At 40.7% G+C, this 20,427-nt stretch overlaps 1 protein-coding gene across 4 annotated transcripts in view; it reads right to left on the bottom strand.

The window, feature by feature from the left end:
- sh3pxd2aa (SH3 and PX domains 2Aa) overlaps positions 1 to 20,427 on the bottom strand; it is a 322,784-nt gene that overhangs the window by 38,461 nt on the left and 263,896 nt on the right. The gene's annotated exons all lie outside the window — the stretch shown is intronic.

Here is a 20,427-nt window from a genome sequence, read left to right as displayed (position 1 = left end):
AAAAATAAATGAAATCATAGAATACAAAGGCAGCAACATGAAGAAATAAAGAAAATGTCCAATTTTACGGTCTTTTTTGGTAAGTGCTCCATTATGGGCCATAGGCCTGATGGCCAGTAACAAGTTTCCTTTGCCATGCCATCAGCACTGGAAAGAAAGTCACCACTCTTTGGCGCCACCTCGTCTTCACCAACATAATGAGCACCATCTTGGTAACACACTTCATTGCAAAACCGGAACAAACAAAACAGCAGAAATAAAGGAAACAAAACCAAAAGGAATGAGAAACATCCAGATATTAAAGTCTTATTTTCAATCTTATCTCCATGCAGGCACGCAGGCCAAGCCACAGCCTGGAGTCTCTGGAGGAGCTGAGTACTTGTTGCATCTGATGCTATCACCTCTGATTTCCTCTTGTTGCTGCCACTGCCTCCGACTTTGTAACTCCCGCTGCCAAAACCGGATCCTGGAACATGCTCAGGCAGGAGCCAATCGCAGCCTCCAATCGCCAGGTCCTGGAACATGCTTGGGCAGGGCCCACTTGTCGGGTTCTGTAATATGCTCAGACAAAGCCAGTCACCATTGCTTCACTGAAGCAAAAGACTTTAAACGAAAAGGAGAAAAAGAAGAAAAAGCAAGAAGGAAAGAAAAAGAAAAGCAGACGGAAATAAATAAGCTCACAAGTGCTAATGCAGTGCTGGCATCTTGGACTGACAATTATGGACAATGAAATTTTTGAGGAACATTAACTTTTTTCTGACAGTACTGGGCATTCCTATGGATGGCTGAGACTGCTTCAATACTAGTGGTAACCTCAGACCAGGCTGGCATGGTCTGATGTCTTAGCCTCCACTGCAGGTCCTAAGGGAAAATAAAGTTCTCCCTTTGCACCAGTCCAGGACAATGCCTGCTAAGAAGGATGAGGCTTTTCACCTTTTCATATCCGGGCAAATATCAGGAACCACGCAGGGCAGCTCCAGATTGACAGTGCTTGTCTTGGTGTATAACAGTCTTTTAAATATGGCACCAGAACCAGGGATGCTGGTCAATGCTGGGATCGCCAGTGAGTGGTGAGTTGCTCTGGAAATGTTAAGATAGATTGGAAATTGAATATGATCCTTGCTGTGAATGCTCAAACAGTAATTAATAAGCAAGTTTGGCAAGATATGTTGAGAAGACTTGCTTGGCCTGGCAGTGAGATTCACTCCACTAAACTCAATGCAACTTGCCCTGCCTATATCATTTTCAAATTTTGTATTACTGATTGTGGAATGAAATTGGAAAAGAACATTTTAAAAGCCAGGAATTGTTGAAGAATTGCTGCACTTCTTAAAAGCAAGTTACCTGACATTGTAAATGCTTTTAAACAGCTGTTTGTTCAGTAAATGAGAGGAGATTTGCAGACAGCTGCAGCCAAGGGTTGTACACAAATGCCATCCTGTATATTTTGCAAGCAAGTGAAAGTATCTGGAGAAGGTGAATAAAGAAGTACCACATCTGGCCAAGCCAATAGGGCCACCCCATCAAACTCTGTGAATTGGGACCATTTAACTATGGTCCCTTCACCTATAACACATATGTTTCTTTTAACCAGCCAATGTTTGTCTATATGGGCATGTAAGGGAAAATGTATGAGTGGGTTAGAGTATTAATTAATACAGATATATATCGATGGCTCATAACTGTTAGACATAGTTAGACTTCATTTATTTGAAATAAATAGTAATTTATTTATTTGAAATAATAATAATTCTTATTAAGTAGAGAAAAAAAATCATGTCCATGCTTTCTGTTAACACTGGTCTAAAAGACAAGTAAATTTGTAAATTCTGTTTACTTTTTAAGATCTTTAAGTTTTGTGATGATTCCAGAAATAGTGGGGTTTGATTTCCAGCACACTACCCCAGTAAAATATAAAGGTAAAGTTGCAATTGTCTTGCCAGATCAAATGGCTGCTCTGTCATTAGACAGAAATGAATGGTAGTGATCTAACTTGCTGGTTACCACACCTCAGGTGAGAATACAGGCTGAGAAGGACAGTCCTCCATGGTAACCTCAGCCGGAGCAGGTAACAACTTTCACAGCCCTCAGGATTTTATATGTTTCAATCAAGTTGACTCTTACTCTTTTACACTCCAGTAGATACTAGTCTAGCCTTTCCAACCTTTCCTCACAAGACAACCTGTCCATTCTAAGTATAAATCTGGTAAACCTTTGATCTACTTCAAGGAAGTCTGGCAGCATGCATGGATAAAGAAAGAGAATCAACACTTTGAGTCTGATATGACTCTTCTTCAGAACTGAAAGGGGCTGGAAAATGTTTTTCATGCTGCTGTCAGAGAGACGAAGGAGAAGCAAGATGGTGAGGGTGCCCAGAGCAAAGGACAAAATGACTGCAAACATGGCAAAGGAGAAATAGAGATGTATAACAGGTGTAAATGTTAGTTATGAAAAGGAGAAAATGTAAACAACATTACCATGGCAAAGGTTCTAATAAAAAAGGGGGTGTTCCTCCTTCAGCTTGTGTTGAGCTTCATTATAACACTGGCACAAAGTTTGCAGTCATTTTGTTACACTATTTGTACTTAACTCTGCTTGTGATAAATGATAATATTCTATTAGCTTTCCTAATTACTTGCTGCACTTCTATATTAGCCTTTTAAGATTTATGCACAGCAACATCCAGATCCCTCACCTCAGAGCTCTGAAATCGCTAGACATATAGTTATTCTTTTATTATTCTTCCTGCCAAAATTGATAACACATTTTCCCACATTATACTTTATTTACTCTCTGCTTCCTGTCAGCTAGCCAATTTACCATCCATGCCAATATGCTACCCACTTCTATTTTCCACAATTGTCTTTGATGTGGCATATTTTCAATGCCTTCCGAAAACCTAAGAACAGTACACTCATTTGATTCTCTTTTATGGACAGTACATGTTGTTTCCTCTAAGAACTCCAACAGATTGATTAAACATGATTTTCCTTTCACAAAACTATGTTGTCTCTGTTTGATTACGTTGGACTAATATATGTGTCCTGCCATGACTTATAAATAATACCTTCTATTATTTTCCCTATGATAGGTGTAAAGCTATCTGGCCTGTAGTTTCCTGATTTCTCTTTGTCTCCCTTTCTGAATAAAGGAGTTACATTTACTCTCTTCCAATCCAATGGGGCCTTCCTCAAATATAGCAAGTTTTGGAAAATTAAAATCAATAAACCAACCATCTCACAAGCCACTTCCTTTAAGAACCTCGAATGAAGTCCATCAGGACATGGGCATTTGTCTGTCTGCAGCTCCAACAATTTACTCAGTACCATTTCTCTGGTGACTGTAATTTTCAAGTCTTCCTTCCTCCTTCCCACTTCCTGATTGGGATGTTAATGTATTATCTATAGTGAAGACTAATACAAAATGCCTGTACAATTCATCTGCCATCCCTTAACTTTCTGTTCTCCAAACTCACTTTCTTAACTCTTTTCTTTTAAAATATTTATAGAAATTCTTACTTGTATTTCAAAAGAACACAAAGTTTAACTGGAGACAGTAAGTCAGTGACACTTTCAGACAGGTCATCCAGTTTGTGGAGTTAATAAAGCTATTAGAGATGAACACAGACAGTCAGAGAGATACGCTGCTTGAAGCAACAGCATATGCCCCACTGTTTTCCTTGAAATTTCTCTTCTCAAAATTTGAGAGATGATAATCCACTGATGGCCTTGTCATTGCAAGCAGATAATTCCTAAATAAAAATTCAAAATCTACATCATTGCTAATGTTGCCCTCTTGTTTAAGAAGGGGAGCAGGAAAAGTCCAGGTACTTATAGGCCGGTGAGCCTGACGTCAATGGTAGGGAAATTGCTGGTGAAGATACTAAGGGATAGGATCAATTCCCATTTGGAAGAAAATGGGCTTATTAGTGATAGGCAACAGGGTTTTGTGTAGGGAAGGTCATGTCTTACCAACTTAATAGAATTCTTTGAGGAAGTGACAAAGTTAAGTAATGAGAGAAGGGCTGTAGATGTCATATATATGGACTTCAGTAAGGTGTTTGATAAGCTTCCCCATGGCAGGCTGATGCAGAAAGTGAAGTTGCATGGGGTCCAGGGTATACTAGCTAGATGGATAAAAACTGGCTGGGCAACAGGAGACAGAGAGTAGAAGTGGAAGGGAGTTTCTCAAAATGGAGAACTGTGACCAGTGGTGTTTGTGATATACATAAATGATCTGAAAGAAGGTATAGGTGGTCTGATTAGCAAGTTTACAGATGACACTAAGATTGGTGGAGTAGCAGATAGTGAAGGAGACTGTCAGAGAATACAGTAGAATATAGATAGATTGGAGAGTTGGGTGGTGAAATGGGAGATGGAGTTCAATCTGGGCAAATGCGAGGTGATGCATTTTGAAAGATCCAAATCAAGAGCGAATTGGAAAAGTCCTGGGGAAAATTGATGTACAGAGAGATCTGAGTGTTCAGGTCCATTGTACCCTGACAGTAGCAATGCAGCTCAATAGACTGGTCAATAAGGCATACGGCATGCTTTCTTTCATTGGTCGGGGTATTGAGTACAAGAGTTGGCAGGTCATGTTACAGCTGTCTAAGACTTTGGTTCGGCCACATTTGGAATACTGTGTACGTTCTGGTTGCCACATTACCAAAAGGATGTGGATGCTTTGGAGAGGGTGCAAAGGAGGTTCACCAGGATGTTGCCTGGTATGGAGGGTGCTAGCTATGAAGAGAGGTTGAATAGATTAGGATTATTTTCATTAGAAAGATGGAGGTTCAGCGGGGACCTGATTGAGGTCTACAAAATCATGAGCGGTATAGACAGGGTGGATAGTAAGAAGCTTTTTCCCAGAGCGGGGGACTCAATTACTAGGGATCACAAGTTCAAAGTGAGAGGGGAAAAGTTTAAGGGAGATATGCATGGAAAGTTCTTTACACAGAGGGTAGTGGATGCCTGGAACGCATTGCCTGTGGAGGTGATAGAGGTGGGCACAATAGCGTCATTTAAGATGTATTTAGACAGATACACGAAAGGGCAGGGACCAGAGGGATACAGATCCTTAGAAAATAGGCAACAAGTTAAGATAGAGTATCTGGATCGGTGCAAGCTGGGAGGGTCTGTTCCTGTGCTGTAATTTTCTTTATTCTTGTACTTTGCACTGTCTCCGGAAAAGTAAACACAGCCACTCATAATTCATCTAGCTAGGCACCCCAACACCATCAACTTGTGTCCAACTACAAACAGTTAGACAATCTGTGACTGATAGTATTTTTCTGAATTTAACTTTAACTTGGCCAAATGTACTGCAGAGTTTTTAATATTGGTTTCCCAGACATCCAGGTTGTGTGCCTGTATTATTTTTCAAGATGAGTAGTTGCATATATTTTGCACAGGATAATTGTTTTGTAAATGACCTTTCGTTAGTTGCTTAAGTTATGTCCACAATAAACTAGTTCTTAAACTTAAGGAACATAGCTAATTTGAATCTGAACAATATAGAGTCTGATATAATTGGCAATATCATGCCTCTTTTTAATTTCAAACTTTGTTGTGACCAGTACAGGAGTCAGACAAGAAAATGAAGTGGTTCACTCCTCCTAACCGAGAACACAGTAATGTCTTGCTATTAGTTACTGCACAGTCCTTTATGATAAACTGAATGTTTGTAGTTAATATCTTTTAATACCTGTAAAATGTTTTATAGATTTGAGGCAAGAAACCAAGCACTGAAATAATTCATTCGCAATGTGGAAATGTAGTGAGAGTAGAGCAATACATGGAGGAAGAATGGCACTAGGCTTACTCCAGATTGCTGTCTTCCTTTGTTGTACTGAGTAACTTACACACAAATTGCTGTTGCCAGGTCAATTAATTTACTCATATTAACTAAAGAAATAAGATCAAAAACAGAACTACAGTGTTCCGAGCTTGCTCTATCATTCAAAATAATTATGGTTGATCGTTTGCCCCAACTTCACTTTCTTATCCACCTCTTGATTCTGAGACACCAACAATCAATCTCAGTCTTTAACATATTCACTGATGAAACAACCACAAACTCTAGCACAAACAATTCAAAATCTCACACTTATTCAAGTGAAGACAACTGAGTTCCCCTTTCCCAGCAAGAGAAACAACCTCTCAGAGTCTTTCCTATCAAGTCCATTCAGAATTTTCTGTTTTATACTGAGACCAGCTGGTCTTGAAGCAGTACTCAGTACTATAATCAGGATTTTGTCAGCACCTTCAAATTTAATTTATTAAACGCTTTCATTTATTATTTTTTGTCATACAGAGTTAATTGGATTGACTGAACTGTTTTAATCACCCGTGGGAAGTCGGCATTGCTAGCTGATCAGCTTTTATTTTCCGCCCCTACTTTCCCTTAGAAGGTGGTACTGAGCTGCCTTCTTGAACCGCTGCAGTCCACATGCTATAGGTTGACCCACAATCTCCTTAGGGAGAGAATTCCAGGATTCAGACCCAGTGATAATGAAGGAATGGTGATATATTTCCAAGTCAGGATAGTGAGTGACTTAGAGGGACTGCAAGTGGTGGTGTTCTTATGTGCCTGATGCCCTTGTCCTTTTCGGTGGAAGTGGTCATGGGTTTGGAAAGTATTGTCTCAGGATCTTTGGTGATTTAAAAAAATTCATACATGGGATGAGGGCTTCACTGGCTAGGCAGCATTTATTGCGCATCCCTAAATGCCCAGAGGTCAATTAAAAGTCAACCACATTGCTGTGGGTCTGGAGTCAAATGTAGGCCAGACCAGGTAAGAATGGCAGCTTCCTTCCCTGAAAAGCATTAGTGATTCAGATGTGTTTTTCCCAACAATCAACAGTGGATTCATGGTCTTCATTAGACACTTCAAATTCCACTGTCTGCCACGGCAGGATTTGAACCCGGGTCCCAAGAACATTATCTGGATTAAGAGTCCAGTGATAATATCACTAAGCCATCACCTTCCCTATATATAGCTTGTCTTACATCATATAGATAGGATACACAGAGCTGCTACTGAGCATCAATGATGGAGAGAGTGTGTGCTTGTGGATCTGGTGCTAATCAAGTGGGCTGCATTGTCCTGGATAGTGTCAAGCTTCTTGAGTCTTGCTGCAGCTGCCCCAGCCAGGCAAATGGGGATTATTCCATCACACTATTGACCTGTGTCTTGTAGATGGTGGACAGGCTTTGGAGAGTCAGGAAGCAAATTATTTGCTGCATATTTCTAGCATCTTAGCTGCTGTGGAAGCCACTGTGTTTGTGTCTATTTGAGTTTCTGATCAATGGTAACCCCAAAGATGTTGTTACTGGGAGCTACATGGATAGGAACACCATTGAATGTCAAGGAGTAATGGTTACAGTGGAATCTAGGAAATAGTGCTAAAGGAGACTAAGCCCATGAACTTGTCTAACAGGTTTAAGATTCTTGCTCCCTGTGTCGATGAGAATGGAGTCTTTAGGAAGGATGAGTAAACTGACCATAGCACCATTGTACAGAAGAGGGAGACAAGAGAAATGTAGTTGTTATGGGGTAAAGTATACACAGGGGAATAGACACTGTTCTCTGTGACCAAGATCAAGAGTCCTAAAGGCTGTACTGCCTGCCTGGTGCCAGGGTTCAGGACATCTGGGCTGCAGAGGAACTTAAGAGTGGGAGCCGGAAGATCCGGTTATCATAGTCCACGTAGGTTTAGACGATATAGGTAGAAAGATGAAAGAGGTTCTGCTGAGAAAATATCAGCAGTTCACAGCAGAATTAAAAAACAGAACTAAAAAGATATAATCTCCGAATTACTATCTGAACCACAAGTAAATTGGCATATTTGAGATTACTTTGGGTAAAATTAAAGGTGGGGAGGTCTGAGCAGAGGTTATTAAAATTTACACAACAGTTAGTAGGGCAATGATTTTGAAAAGGGTCAGGAATGAGGGAACAACTATGAGAAGGGGGACAGTCAATCCCGGACTTAGGTGCTGTACTTAAATGCATGCAGTATACGTGACTAGGTAAATGAGTTTGTAGTGCAGATTGAAATTGGCAGGTGCGATGTTGCAGGTACAACATGACTGCAAGTGAATTAGGGGTAAGAACTAAATATCCAAGGATACACATCCTAGCAAAAGGACAGGCAGATAGGCAGAGGGGGAGGGTTGCCGTGTTAGGAAGAAATGAAAAATTAAATTGATAGTAAGAAGTGATGCAGAATCAGAAGGCGTAGAATTTGCCTAAGTAGAGTTGAGGAACTGCAAAGAATAAAAGAACCTGATGGGAGTTGTGTACAGGTCTCCTAGCAGTAGTCAGGATGTGGGGAAGAAAATAAATCAGGAGATAGAAAAGGGAAGTAAGAAAGGCACTATTAAAATAATCATGGAGGACTTCAATATGCAGGTGGACTGGGAAAATCAGGCTGGAATTCAAGAAAAGGAATTCATGGAATTGTCTACGAGATGGTTTTTTTGGAGCAGCTTGTGTTAGAGCTCACTAGGGAATATGCAATTTTGGATTTGATGATGTGTAATGAGACAGACTTGATTAGGGAGCACAAGGCCCCTTAGGGGGCAGTGACGACAACATGACAGAATTCACCCTGCAATTTGAGAGGGAGTAGCTGGAATCAGATGTAACAGTATGACAATTGAATGACAAGGTAACTATAAAGACATGAGGAGGATCTGGGCAGAGTTGATTGCAAGAGGGGCCTAGCAGGGAACACAATGGAGCAGCAATGGCAGAGTTTCTGGAGGCAATTCAAAAGGCACAGCAGAAAATCATCCCAAAGAAAAAGAAACATACTAGGATGAGGAGAAGGTAAATATGGTTGACAAGGGGAATCAGGAATAGCATAAAAGCAAAAGAAAAAGCCAACAATGTGGTGAAGATTAGTGAGAAGCCTTTAAAAATCAGCAGAGTACTAAAAAAGCAATAAAGGAGGAGAAGGTGAAATATGAGTATAAGATATTTCATATTATAAAAGGAAATTTCAAGAATTTTTTTTAGATATTTAAAAAGTAAGAGTGAGGCAAGAGTGGACATTGGACTGCTGGAAAATGAGGCTGCAGAAATAGTAATGGGGAACAAAAAAATTATGAAGGAAATGAATTAGTCTTCATGGTGGAAACACCAGCAGCATATTAGGACTTCAAAAGAATCAGGGGGCAGAAGTGAATGTAGTGACTCTGGATTAGTGGTGACCATCATTAAGGACTAGGTACTGGGTCAGCTTAAAAGGTCTGAAAATGGATAAATCATGCAGCAGAGATGGACTATATTCCAGAGTTCTGAGAGAGATTTGGGCGGCACGGTGGCACAGTGGTTAGCACTGCTGCCTCACAGCGCCAGAGACCCGGGTTCAATTCCCGCCTCAGGCGACCGACTGTGTGGAGTTTGCACATTCTCCCCGTGTCTGCGTGGGTTTCCTCCGGGTGCTCCGGTTTCCTCCCACACTCCAAAAATGTGCAGGTTAGGTGAATTGGCCACGCTAAATTGCCTGTAGTGTTAGGTGCAGGGGTAAATGTAGGGGAATGGGTCTGGGTGGGTGCGCTTCGGCGGGTCGGTGTGGACTTGTTGGGCCGAAGGGCCTGTTTCCACACTGTAAGTAAGTAAGTAATCTAAATAACTGAGGAGATTGTAGGGGCATTGGTTGTGATCTTTCAGGAATCACTTGAGTCAGGGAGGGCCCGAGAGGACTGGAAAATGGCTAACATAACGCCCCTGTTTAAGCGCTGAGGGAAGCAGTAGACAGGAAGCTATAGGCCGATTAGCCTGACCTCAGTCATTGATGAAATTTTAGAGTCCATTATTAAGGATGTGATTGTGGAGTACTTGAAGTGCATGACACAACTGGGCTGCATCAGTATTTTAACTGCAGTGAAAGAATCAAGTGAGTTTTGCTTCAATCCTGGTAGTTTAACCAATCAAATTGCCTTTCACTTACCTTTTAAAATAAGGAAAAGCTGGGATCTGGGTTATCATTTTAATATATTTTGAGGGGGTTTGGTGTAGTACATAAAAACAATGCCACACAACATGATGAGAGGTGTTCACATTTGAAAGTGATGCTTGGTTTTCATAATGACTGGTTATTGATCTCTCTTATCAATACTACCTTGGACAGATACACCTGGTTTGGAGAGATTGGTGAGAAATTCAAACAGAGGTTTCTGTGTTGTTCATTTGCTCACCATTTGCTGCAAGTCCAGCTTTCAGAACTCAGCCAGCAGCTAAGTTATACTGAGTCACTCTTCGTGATGAGCAATTGAAGTCCCATATCTAGTGCACCTTCTGTGTTGCTCCATCTACTTCCAAGCAGTAACAGGCAGGATGTTACCTTTCCCCGTATGACCTGACGTCACAAGAATACTTGGGTTTGGAATGTCAATGTTGAGATCTCCCAGGGTTACTCTGTCCCAACTGTATATCACTGTACAGGTATATCTGCAGTGTTGTTCTGATGGTGAGACAGGATATACCCATCAATGGTTATGGAGGAGTCTGAGACATTGGCTTTAAGCATGGTTTAGTAAATATGTCTATACCAGGCTGCTGTGTCTAATCTCTGGATCAGCACTCCTATCTTTTGGCTCATTAATACAGTTTTAATAAGGAAGACTTTGGGCAGGGTGTACCTTTGCTGATTCCAAAGCCTGGGTTGATATTAGTTGCGGTCATTGGGATGAGGGCTAGGTTGATCTCATTGAGTACGAGATCCCTGATCAGCCAAGGTTAACAACCCCAATCAAGGATCTCATAGTTAATGAGATCTACTTGCCCCTTGATCCAATCATTACACTAGTGAATCATCTCATTTTATATTTCATTGACTTTCCTGTAGGGGTTTGAAAGTGAAGGATTGCTAGGTGTTTTCAGAAGTAAATTAATAGTCAACCATGTTACTATAGATCTGAAATCACTTTAATTCCATTGTTAAATGTATTTTATGCTGAGACATATTGATTTTAGGACCCTTGAGGAATGACGGAAATGGAGAGTGGCCTTGAAGGTGAGGTTTAGATTGAAGGTCAGCCAAGGTTGAACTGAATAACAGAGTAGGCTCAAAGGGTGTTCTGGTCTAGACCTGCTCCGATTTCTTATGCTCATATGTTTTTATCCACATGGGGACATACATTTCAGATTATTGGAAATAAACAAGAATTTTTTACATTACATTACAGTGTGGAAACAGGCCCTTCGGCCCAACAAGTCCACATCGACCCGCCAAAGCGAAACCCACCCATACCCCTACATTTACCCCTTACCTAACACTATGGGCAATTTAGCATGGCCAATTCACCTGACCCTGCACATCTTTGGACTGTGGGAGGAAACCGGAACACCCGGAGGAAACCCACGCAGACACGGGGAGAACATGCAAACTCCACACAGTCAGTCGCCTGAGGCGGGAATTGAACCCGGGTCTCTGGCGCTGTGAGGCAGCAGTGCTAACCACTGTGCCACCGTGCCGCCCACTAATTGTTGTGAAGCATTTTAATGCAGCAAGTTGTGAGCTGTAATGCGTTCCATGAGAGAATAGTGGAAACAGGTTCAACATGAACATTCAAAGGGGAATTGGCAAAATTGAAATGAAAAATATCACAGGGTTACAGATAAAGAGCTGGCTCATGTAAAGAAGCAGCCTAGTTACAAAAGGCTCAATGGCCTTCTTCTGAACCATATCATTAGTTGATTCCAATGTTCAAGGAAAACAAACATTTTCTTACACAGAAATGCTATTTTGGGTATTTTGTGGGAGATTTATTCGTCAGAGCTTAAAATATAGCAAACTGAAATATTAGGAATGATCTTAATTGATCGAATATAAAAGATACCAACTAGAATACAAAAGCACCAACATAAAAATCATCAGATGTTCTTTACCTACGTCCATGGTTCAATTATCACAATATCTAGCAGAATAAATTACTCACTTTTTTAACCTCTGGGGATAGTTAGTTGGTGACCAACAATCAAACTGACCAGCTCTTTCAGACAATGAGTGATTCCAGAGTTTGTTTCTGGATTACCAGAACATACACTTTTAAATCTCTAAATATACAACTTAGCTTGATAATAAGTCCATTGTGGGAATGAATGAGAAGTCAGAGGATATACTGTTGGCTTCCCTGAATGAGAATAGAATGCAGCTTGCATTGAATATTAAATTGCCATAAATTACAAGAGTTCTGGAAAGGATCGTCATGCTTCAATGCTGTGCTGCGATTTCTCCGCAAGTGCCAAATGCAACATTATACATTACCTTTCACATACCAAACAAATGACAGCAGGCACAGCTATACTTACTGCCTAATCTTGCCCAAATAGAATGGTCATAATTGGATAAATTATAGGGATATATCTATAGGTGGTTAATTGATTTCCTTTCTCACTCCACATTGAGTAGGCATAGCAAGGCAGTATATCAGCAGTCTCTGAAATAAGGGAAGATAGCAGCCACAAAATGATTACGGAAGACTCAGTTCATCCTAAGGCTCAGTTACAGTCTCCCAATGGAAACAGACAGGCACCAGACAAAATTATAACAATATAATTTTTGCAGACAAGATCCCAATGAGAGATGGCTGAAGGCAATGAAAGACATTTTACATTTTGAACACTCTCTGTGATAGTCTCCAAAGAGACAATTACAATAACAAATTTCTTCCTACAGGTCTGTGCAGTTTTCTTTTTCATGGTTTCAAACTCACATTTCCTGCAATTTTCATGTTGTGCTGAGCTCCCGCTCCGCATCACCTCCTGTAGGCTGAAATTAGGACATTGCACAGATCCCATTTGTCTGGCACATTTTTCTCCTGATATCCCACCTCACACCAGGCAATGGTTTGTGAAAATTCCTCCTTTGGACTTTATCCAGTAAGTAATGCTCCTTTACCTTTCATACTGTAATATCTAACCCAGTGCTGGAACTCTTTGTCCCAAGTGCTGCCAGAGAAAAGCTGTAAATATCTGTATAACATTGAGAGATGGACAAATATTGGAATTTTGTTCAAATTCCAATATTAGTCTGAGAAAGCAATGAAGCTTAATTAGGATTTAATAATGTGAGCAGATGAAGTACAGGAAATGTGCAGCAGCAGGAGAAATCTTGCTGAATATTTCTGCTTTCTGTGTATAATGAGGTAATTTGGCAGCAGTCACTGTTACAGTAATCAAAAGCAGACTCAGCTCTTCAACTACTAACAAAGGCAAATGTACCTATTTTGAGTTTTAAAAACTGAAGAATACTGCAGTAGTGCAAAGGTAACTCCTAGTGCTCCAGCCTAATTCAACAGTTTGCCAAACAAATCCTTCTAGTAAAGGCTGAACTAATACAAAGGTTACAACAAAATTCAAACTGTCTTCCCTGAAACTTAGACAAGCGAACAAACAAAACTTCAGTGTCTCAAATCAAGGCTTTGGTTCTTCAGAAGCAAATGCAGGTGATAAACAGACAAACAAGTTATGATGTAAAATGCCTGAGTGTCTTGAGAGTCACTTCCTGCCATCTGCTTTCCAGCTCTGAAATTCTGGAATTACTCCAGAGGGGAATAAGTGAGAAATGGAGACAGGAAATGGGGAATCTGCTGACAAAAGCATTCTGGGAGATGTGTTGGATGTGTTTCAGTAAAAGGCTGCAAATTGGCTTTTGAGCTCAGATATCAAACAGCCCAAATTCCCTCACTGCACATTTTATTACTGATATTTCAGGCCTAAAAGCAACATAGCAAATCTCAGGAATAGTAAGTAATGATAGTGCCTGCACAGTGACAAAATATGGGCTACCACCAAAAAATTGCACTTACGTTTTCTTCTCAGAGATTCCATGTGCTAAGGAAATGTTTAGCCTCTTCTTTATATTACTGATGATTTTAAATTGATGATCCCTTCTTAATCTCTCCCTTCGAAAGTATTACATTCTTATAGCCACTATAAAGGTTGAAAACATGATTAAATGTCATTTCCTCCAGGGATGGGTCCCAATATCTCAAATCTCTGAACAGTTCCCTAAACTCTTTCATCATCCTGATAAATCTACACTGAACGGTCTTTATGCTTTCAATTGAGCAACAAAACTGAGCGGGAGAGTAGACTACAATGAGTGAACTGACTGAAGAATCAGAATGAGATGGAGAAGGATTTCCAAGTAAAACAGAGTATCTAAAAGTTGTTGTTGAAGGCTATCAGTTAGACACACTGAATGATTTTTCTTTCTTTAACTTGGATGGTAAAGTGGGCAGGGTGTGTAACAGAAAGCCAGAGCACAATCATCCAACTTATTATTTCACCAAAGTTGGATTTCACTCATATCAACTGGTATTATTGCTATGTTGTGAGTAGCAGGTTAATAGTTTGCATTAGTAAGTTAAAGCCATTATGAGGAAGGGTTAACTACAGCAGGATCCATCCTGTTCTTACTTCATGACTACTTATGAACAGTAGTATGGCAGTAATGTTACTGGGCTAATAATCCATAAACCCAGATAAATGCTTAGGAGATATGAGTTTAAATTCCCCAAAGGTGGAGGGCATTTAAATTTAATTAATGTATCTCCAAACAATTTCATATCAGTAGTGCTTAGCATTATGAAACCTCCAGAATCTTGTAAAAATCTATCTGGTTTACTAATCTGCTGTCCTTATCCGGTCTAGCCTACACATGATTCCAGACAATATCATTACTGCCTTCTGAAATAGCCGAACAAGTTGCTCAGTTTAGCAAATCATTTCAGAAAAGTCAGAAAGGAATAAAGCTTGATGGACAATCCAGCCCTGCAAAGTTCTTCTATTAATATCTGGGGACTTGCACCAAAGTTGGAAATACAAGGTGACTTGTCACACTTACTGAATTATACCTTTCAGCTGAAATTCTGGGCTTTTCCATCACCATTGCTGAGTATGCCATGTCCCTGAAAGGATAGATCTACCAGAGGTGTCCTATTAGGGTCCTCAACATTGACTGCACAGTCCATTAAGTTTCTTGGCATCAAGGCAAACATAGGCAAGGAAACCTTGTGTTCATTATCACCTATCACCTAGCGTCTCAGCTGTTGATACCTCCGTGCTGAAAACGAGTGGAAGATGTACTAAGGGTGGCAAGGACACAAAACATACTGGTTGAGGCATTTCAGTGTCCATCTCCAGGAGTGTCTCAGTAACAACATTGCTGATTAGTCCCGAGGGCCACAGAACTTTACAACCACAAACAAAAACAGAAATTGTTGGAAAAGCTCAGCAGGCCTGGCAGAATCTGTGAAGAGAAAGCAGAGTTAACATTTCAAGTCCAGTGAACTCTGATCACAGATGCTGCTGGACCTGCTGAGCTTTTCCAGCAATTTGTGTTTTTGTTTCTGATTTACAACATCTGCAGTTCTTGCGGTTGCCACAGGACTTTAGTTAAACCACACTTGGAATATTGCGCATAGTTCTGGTCACCTCACTTTGGAGAGGGTTCAGAAAAGGTTTACCAGGATGTTGCCTAGTTTGGAGGAATTTTAGCTGTGAAGAAAGGTTGGATAGACTGGATTTGTTTTCACTGGAATACAGGAGGCTGAGGGGCGACCTGAAAGAAGTTTATAAGATTGTGAGTAGCATAGATAGAGTGGAAAGTATGAGGCTTTTTCCCAGGATGGTGGAGTCATGACTGGGGGACACAGGTTCAAAGTGCAAGGGGTAGGTTTAAAAGAGATGTGCTAGGCAAGTTTTCCACACAAAGTATGGTGAGTGCCTGGAACGCGCTACTATTGGAGGTGGTGGAAGCAGACACAATAGCAGCATTCAAGAAGCACCTGGATTCCTGTAAGTGAAGACAGTTTTAGAATGGAAGGGCAAAATATGTTGGCACACGGTTGGAGGCCTGAAGGGCCTGTTCCTGTGTTAAATTGTTCTTTGCTCTCTTTGTATGCCTGAAAGGGACAGTGGCAGATGGTAATAGGACAAACAAGATTAACAAGAACCAACAACTTGATCAATCTACATGTCATAGATTCAACTTCTCGTTATAGTATTGTTAGAAGTAACCATTGCAGAGTCCTGTAAAGATGAAATTCCATCTTCACACAAGCCATCACATTGTGTAGCATTACTACTGTGATAAATAGGACAGGTTCAGGACAAATCTAGTATTTCAAATCTTAGCTTTCAGGTGACACTGTAGACCACCAGTAGCAGCAAAATTGCATTCAACTGCAAAATTGCAGTCTGCCTCCTTATGCCAAATCTCTCACTTTACCATCTCTGTCAAAACAGGGAGTCAATCTGGCTTGAATAAAGAATGTAGGAGGGAAGGCCAGGAGCAGTATTCGGCATGCCAAAAAATGAGATGCCAACCTGGAATTTACAAACATATAAACAAGGAGCAGGGGTAGGCATTCAGGCACTCATGCTTGCTCCATCAGTTAATAAAATCTGACTGGAACCTCAAATTGACATCCCCGTTTACCTTCGATAACCTTTAAACCTATTGCTAATCAAAATTCTGTATCTCTGCCTTAAAAATATTCAAAGATTCTGCTTCCATTGCCTTTTGAGGATGAAATTTCCTACGACATGATTCTCTGCGAGAAGTTCTGTTTTCTGTTTTAAGTAGGTAATGCCTTATTTTTAAACACTGACCCACTAGTACTAGTTTCTCCAACAAAAAAATCCTCACTTACATGTACCCTGATAAAACCACACAGGATAGGGCTGAAGGATGTGCAACAATTCTCAGCCAGAAGCATTGAGTGCATGATTCATTACAGCCTCCTCTGTCGCTGCCCAGCATCACAGATACCTAGGAGAAAGTGAGGACTGCAGATGCTGGAGACCAGAGTTGAAAAGTGTGGTGCTGGAAAAACACAGCAGGCCAGGCAGCATCCAAGGAGCAGGAGAATCGACGTTTCGGGCATAAGCCTGTTATCAGCTAATTTCATTCAACCTACATTACATTAAGAGAAATTGGAGACACAACACACAACCACCACTATCTAGAAGGTGAAATGTAGCAGATATTTGGAAACACCACCAGCTGCAGGTCCACATCAAGCCACACAGCATCCTGACTTGGAATTATATCACTGTTCCTTCAATGTAATCGGATCAAAATCCTGGAACTCCCTCCCTGTAGGTGTCCCTGTACAAAATGGACTGCAGTGGTTGAAGAACGCATCCAGAACCTCAACCTGAGCTACAAATCTTCTTAAAACTCGCTATAATAGCCTTCTCAAGGGCACATCGGATGAGCAACAAACTCTGGGCCAGCCAGAGATATGCACATTTCATGAATAAATAAAAAAAAGTTTCAATCAAATTGCCTCTTACCCTTCTAATCTCCAGCCAGATACAAGCTTAGCATGTGCAGCCTCTCTTCATAAAACAACCCACTGCCTATTAGTCTAGTAAACTTTCTTGAAACTGCTTCCAATTCATTTACATTTTTCCTTAAATAAGGTGACCAACACCTTACACAGTACTCCAAATTGTTATATGTGTTCTATATAGCAGAAGCATAACCTCCAATTTTTGAACTCTGTTTCCTTTGCAATGAATGATGACATTATATTAGTATTCCTAATTCTTTGCTGTATCTGCATACTAACCTATTGTTATTCATTCCCAAGGATACCAATTCCCTCTGTAATCTCTCACCATTTAGATAATGTGTTTTTTTCTTCTTCATGACAAAGCGGACAATATCACATTTTATGAAATTATACTCCATTTGCTAGGTCTTTGTCCACCTACTTAAAGTATCTTTGTCTAGCCTTTTTATGTTCCCTTCACAACTTATTTTCTTATCTATCTTTGTGCCATCAGCAAATTTGGCAATGATACCTTCAGTCCCTTCATCCATGACATTTATATAAAAATAAACAGCAGTGACCTCTGTGGTTTACCACTCATTACAGCCTGCCAATCTGAAAGAGGTGTATTTCTAACTACTCTCTGCTTCCTGTTAGCTATCCAATATTTTATCCATGCCAATATGGAACTCCCTTCATAATGAGCGTTTATTTTCAGCAACTATCTTCTGTGGCACTTTTTCAAGATTGGAGCGAGAGATAAACCAAAAGATTACAGGCCAGTAAGTCCAACCTCAGTGGTAGGGAAGCTATTGGAAGCAATTCTGAGGGACAGAATTAATCTGCACTTGGAGAGATGGGATTAATCAAAAACAGTCAGCCTGTTTTTGTCAAGTGGATGTCATGTCTGATCAACATGATTGAATTTTTAGAAGACATAACCAGATGTGTAAATGAGGGCAATGCATTCAACGTAATCTACTTGGACTTCGTTCTGAGGGATTGTTTAGTGAGGTTATATGGATGGAACTGAGAAATAAGAAGGGGGTAATCAGTTTGATGGGATTGTACTATAGGCCCCGCAATAGTCAAGAGAAATTTAGGAGCAAGTATGTGGGAACTGTAGGAATAAAAGTGTTGTAATGGCAGGGGATTTTAACTGTCCAAACACAGACTGTGAGTGCAACTGTGTCAAAGGGCTTGGAGGAATCAGAATTTGATAAGTGTGTTCAGGAAAAGTTTCTCAATCAGTATGTAGAAAAAGGGCAAAACCTGACCTCCTCTTGGAAAATAAGACAGGGCAAATGATTGAGTGTTAGTGGGGGAGCACTTTGGGACGAGTAACCTATTAGTTTTAATCTATTAGTTTTAAAATAGTTATGGTAAGGGATAGGTCTCATCCACAAGTTACCATTCAAAATTGGACAAAACCAATTTTGCTGGTATTAGAGCTGAAAATGTGTTGCTGGAAAAGCGCAGCAGGTCAGGCAGCATCCAGGGAACAGGAGAATCGACGTTTCGGGCATAAGCCCTTCTTCAGGCATAAGCCCTGGTATTAGACATGAATTTTCAAAAGTTGATTTGGGGAGGTTTTCCGCAGGCAAAGGGACATCTGACAAGTGGGAGGGCTTCAAAAGTGAGGGTTCAAGGCCAGCATGTTCCTGTTGGTGTGAAGGTCAAGGCTGGTAGGAGTAGGGAACACTGGATGACCAGAGATATTGAGCCTCTGGTCAAGAGAAAGAAGGAGGCATATGTCAGGTACTGGCAGCTGAGATCAAATAAATCTCTTGAGGAGTACAGGAGGTCTAGATTCCCCACTTAAGAGGGAAATCAGAGGGCAGAAATGGGATATGAGATAGCTTTGGCAGATAAGGTAAAGGGGAAATCCTAAGAGATTCTACAAACATATTAAGGGCAAAAGAGGAACTAGGAAGAGAAAACGGTTCCCGTCCTAAATAAATATTTCTCGTCAGTATTTACCATGCAGAAAGACATGGAAGCTGGGGATCTCTGGGAAATAGACAGTGATATCTTAAAAACAGTCCAGATTACAGTAGAGGAGGTGCTGGAAGTCTTAAAATGCACTAAGGTGAATAAATCCCAGGACTTGATCAAGTGTGTCCCAGGACATTGTGCAACGCTAAGGAAAGAATTACAGGGCCCCGAGCAGAGATATCATCGATAGCCACAGATGAGGAGCTGGAAGACTTGGAAGTGGCTAATGTTGTGCCATTACTTAAGAAAGACTGCAAAGAAAAGCCATGGAACTACATACCAATGAGCCTGACATCAATGATGAGTAAGCTGTTGGAAGAGATTTTGAGAGACAAAATTTACATGCATTTGGAAAGGGAAGGACTGATTAGGGTTAGTCAGCATGGCTTTGGGCATGGGAAACCGTGTCTCACAAATTTGATTGAGTTTTTTGAAGTCGTGACCAAGACAATAGATGTCTATGGAGTTTAGCAAGGTCTTTGACAAAGTTCTGCATGATAAACAGGTTAGTTAGGTTAAATTATATGGAATACTGGGAGAGCTTGCCAATTGCTTACAAAATTGACTTGATTGCAGGAGACAGAGGGTGGTGGTAGAGGGTTGTTTTTCAAATTCGAGGCCTGTGATCAGCAGTGTGCCACAAGGATCAGTAGTGGGTCCATTGTTGTTCATCAATGATTTCAATGATTTGGATGAGAGTATAGGAGACATGATTAGTAAGCTTGCAAATGACACACAAATTGGTAGCACAGTGGACAGTGAAGTAGGTTATCTAAGAGTACAATGGGATCTTGTCAACTGGGACAGTAGGATGAGGAATGGCACCTGGAGTTTAATTCAGACAAATGCAAGGTGTTACATTTTGGTAAGACAAATCAGGGCGGAACTTATACAGTTAATGGCAGGGCTCTGAGGAGTCTTGTGTACAGAGAGACTTCGAGGTGCAGGTACATAGTTCTTTAAAAGCTGCATCAGAGGTAGACAGGGTGGTGAAGAAGGTATTTGGCATGCTTGCCTTCATTAGTCAGAGCACTAAGTACAGGAATTGGGAAGTTGGTAAGACATTGGTAAGCCTACATTTGAAGCTCCTCGTACAATTCTGGTCACCCTGCTATAGGAAGGATGTTATCAAAGG

This window comes from Chiloscyllium plagiosum, unplaced genomic scaffold, assembly GCF_037043375.1.
Source record: "Chiloscyllium plagiosum isolate Xiang-an unplaced genomic scaffold, Cpla_swu_hap1 HiC_scaffold_22, whole genome shotgun sequence".
NCBI classification, from domain to species: Eukaryota; Metazoa; Chordata; class Chondrichthyes; order Orectolobiformes; family Hemiscylliidae; genus Chiloscyllium; species Chiloscyllium plagiosum.
This window is presented reverse-complemented; position numbering and strand designations above follow the sequence as displayed.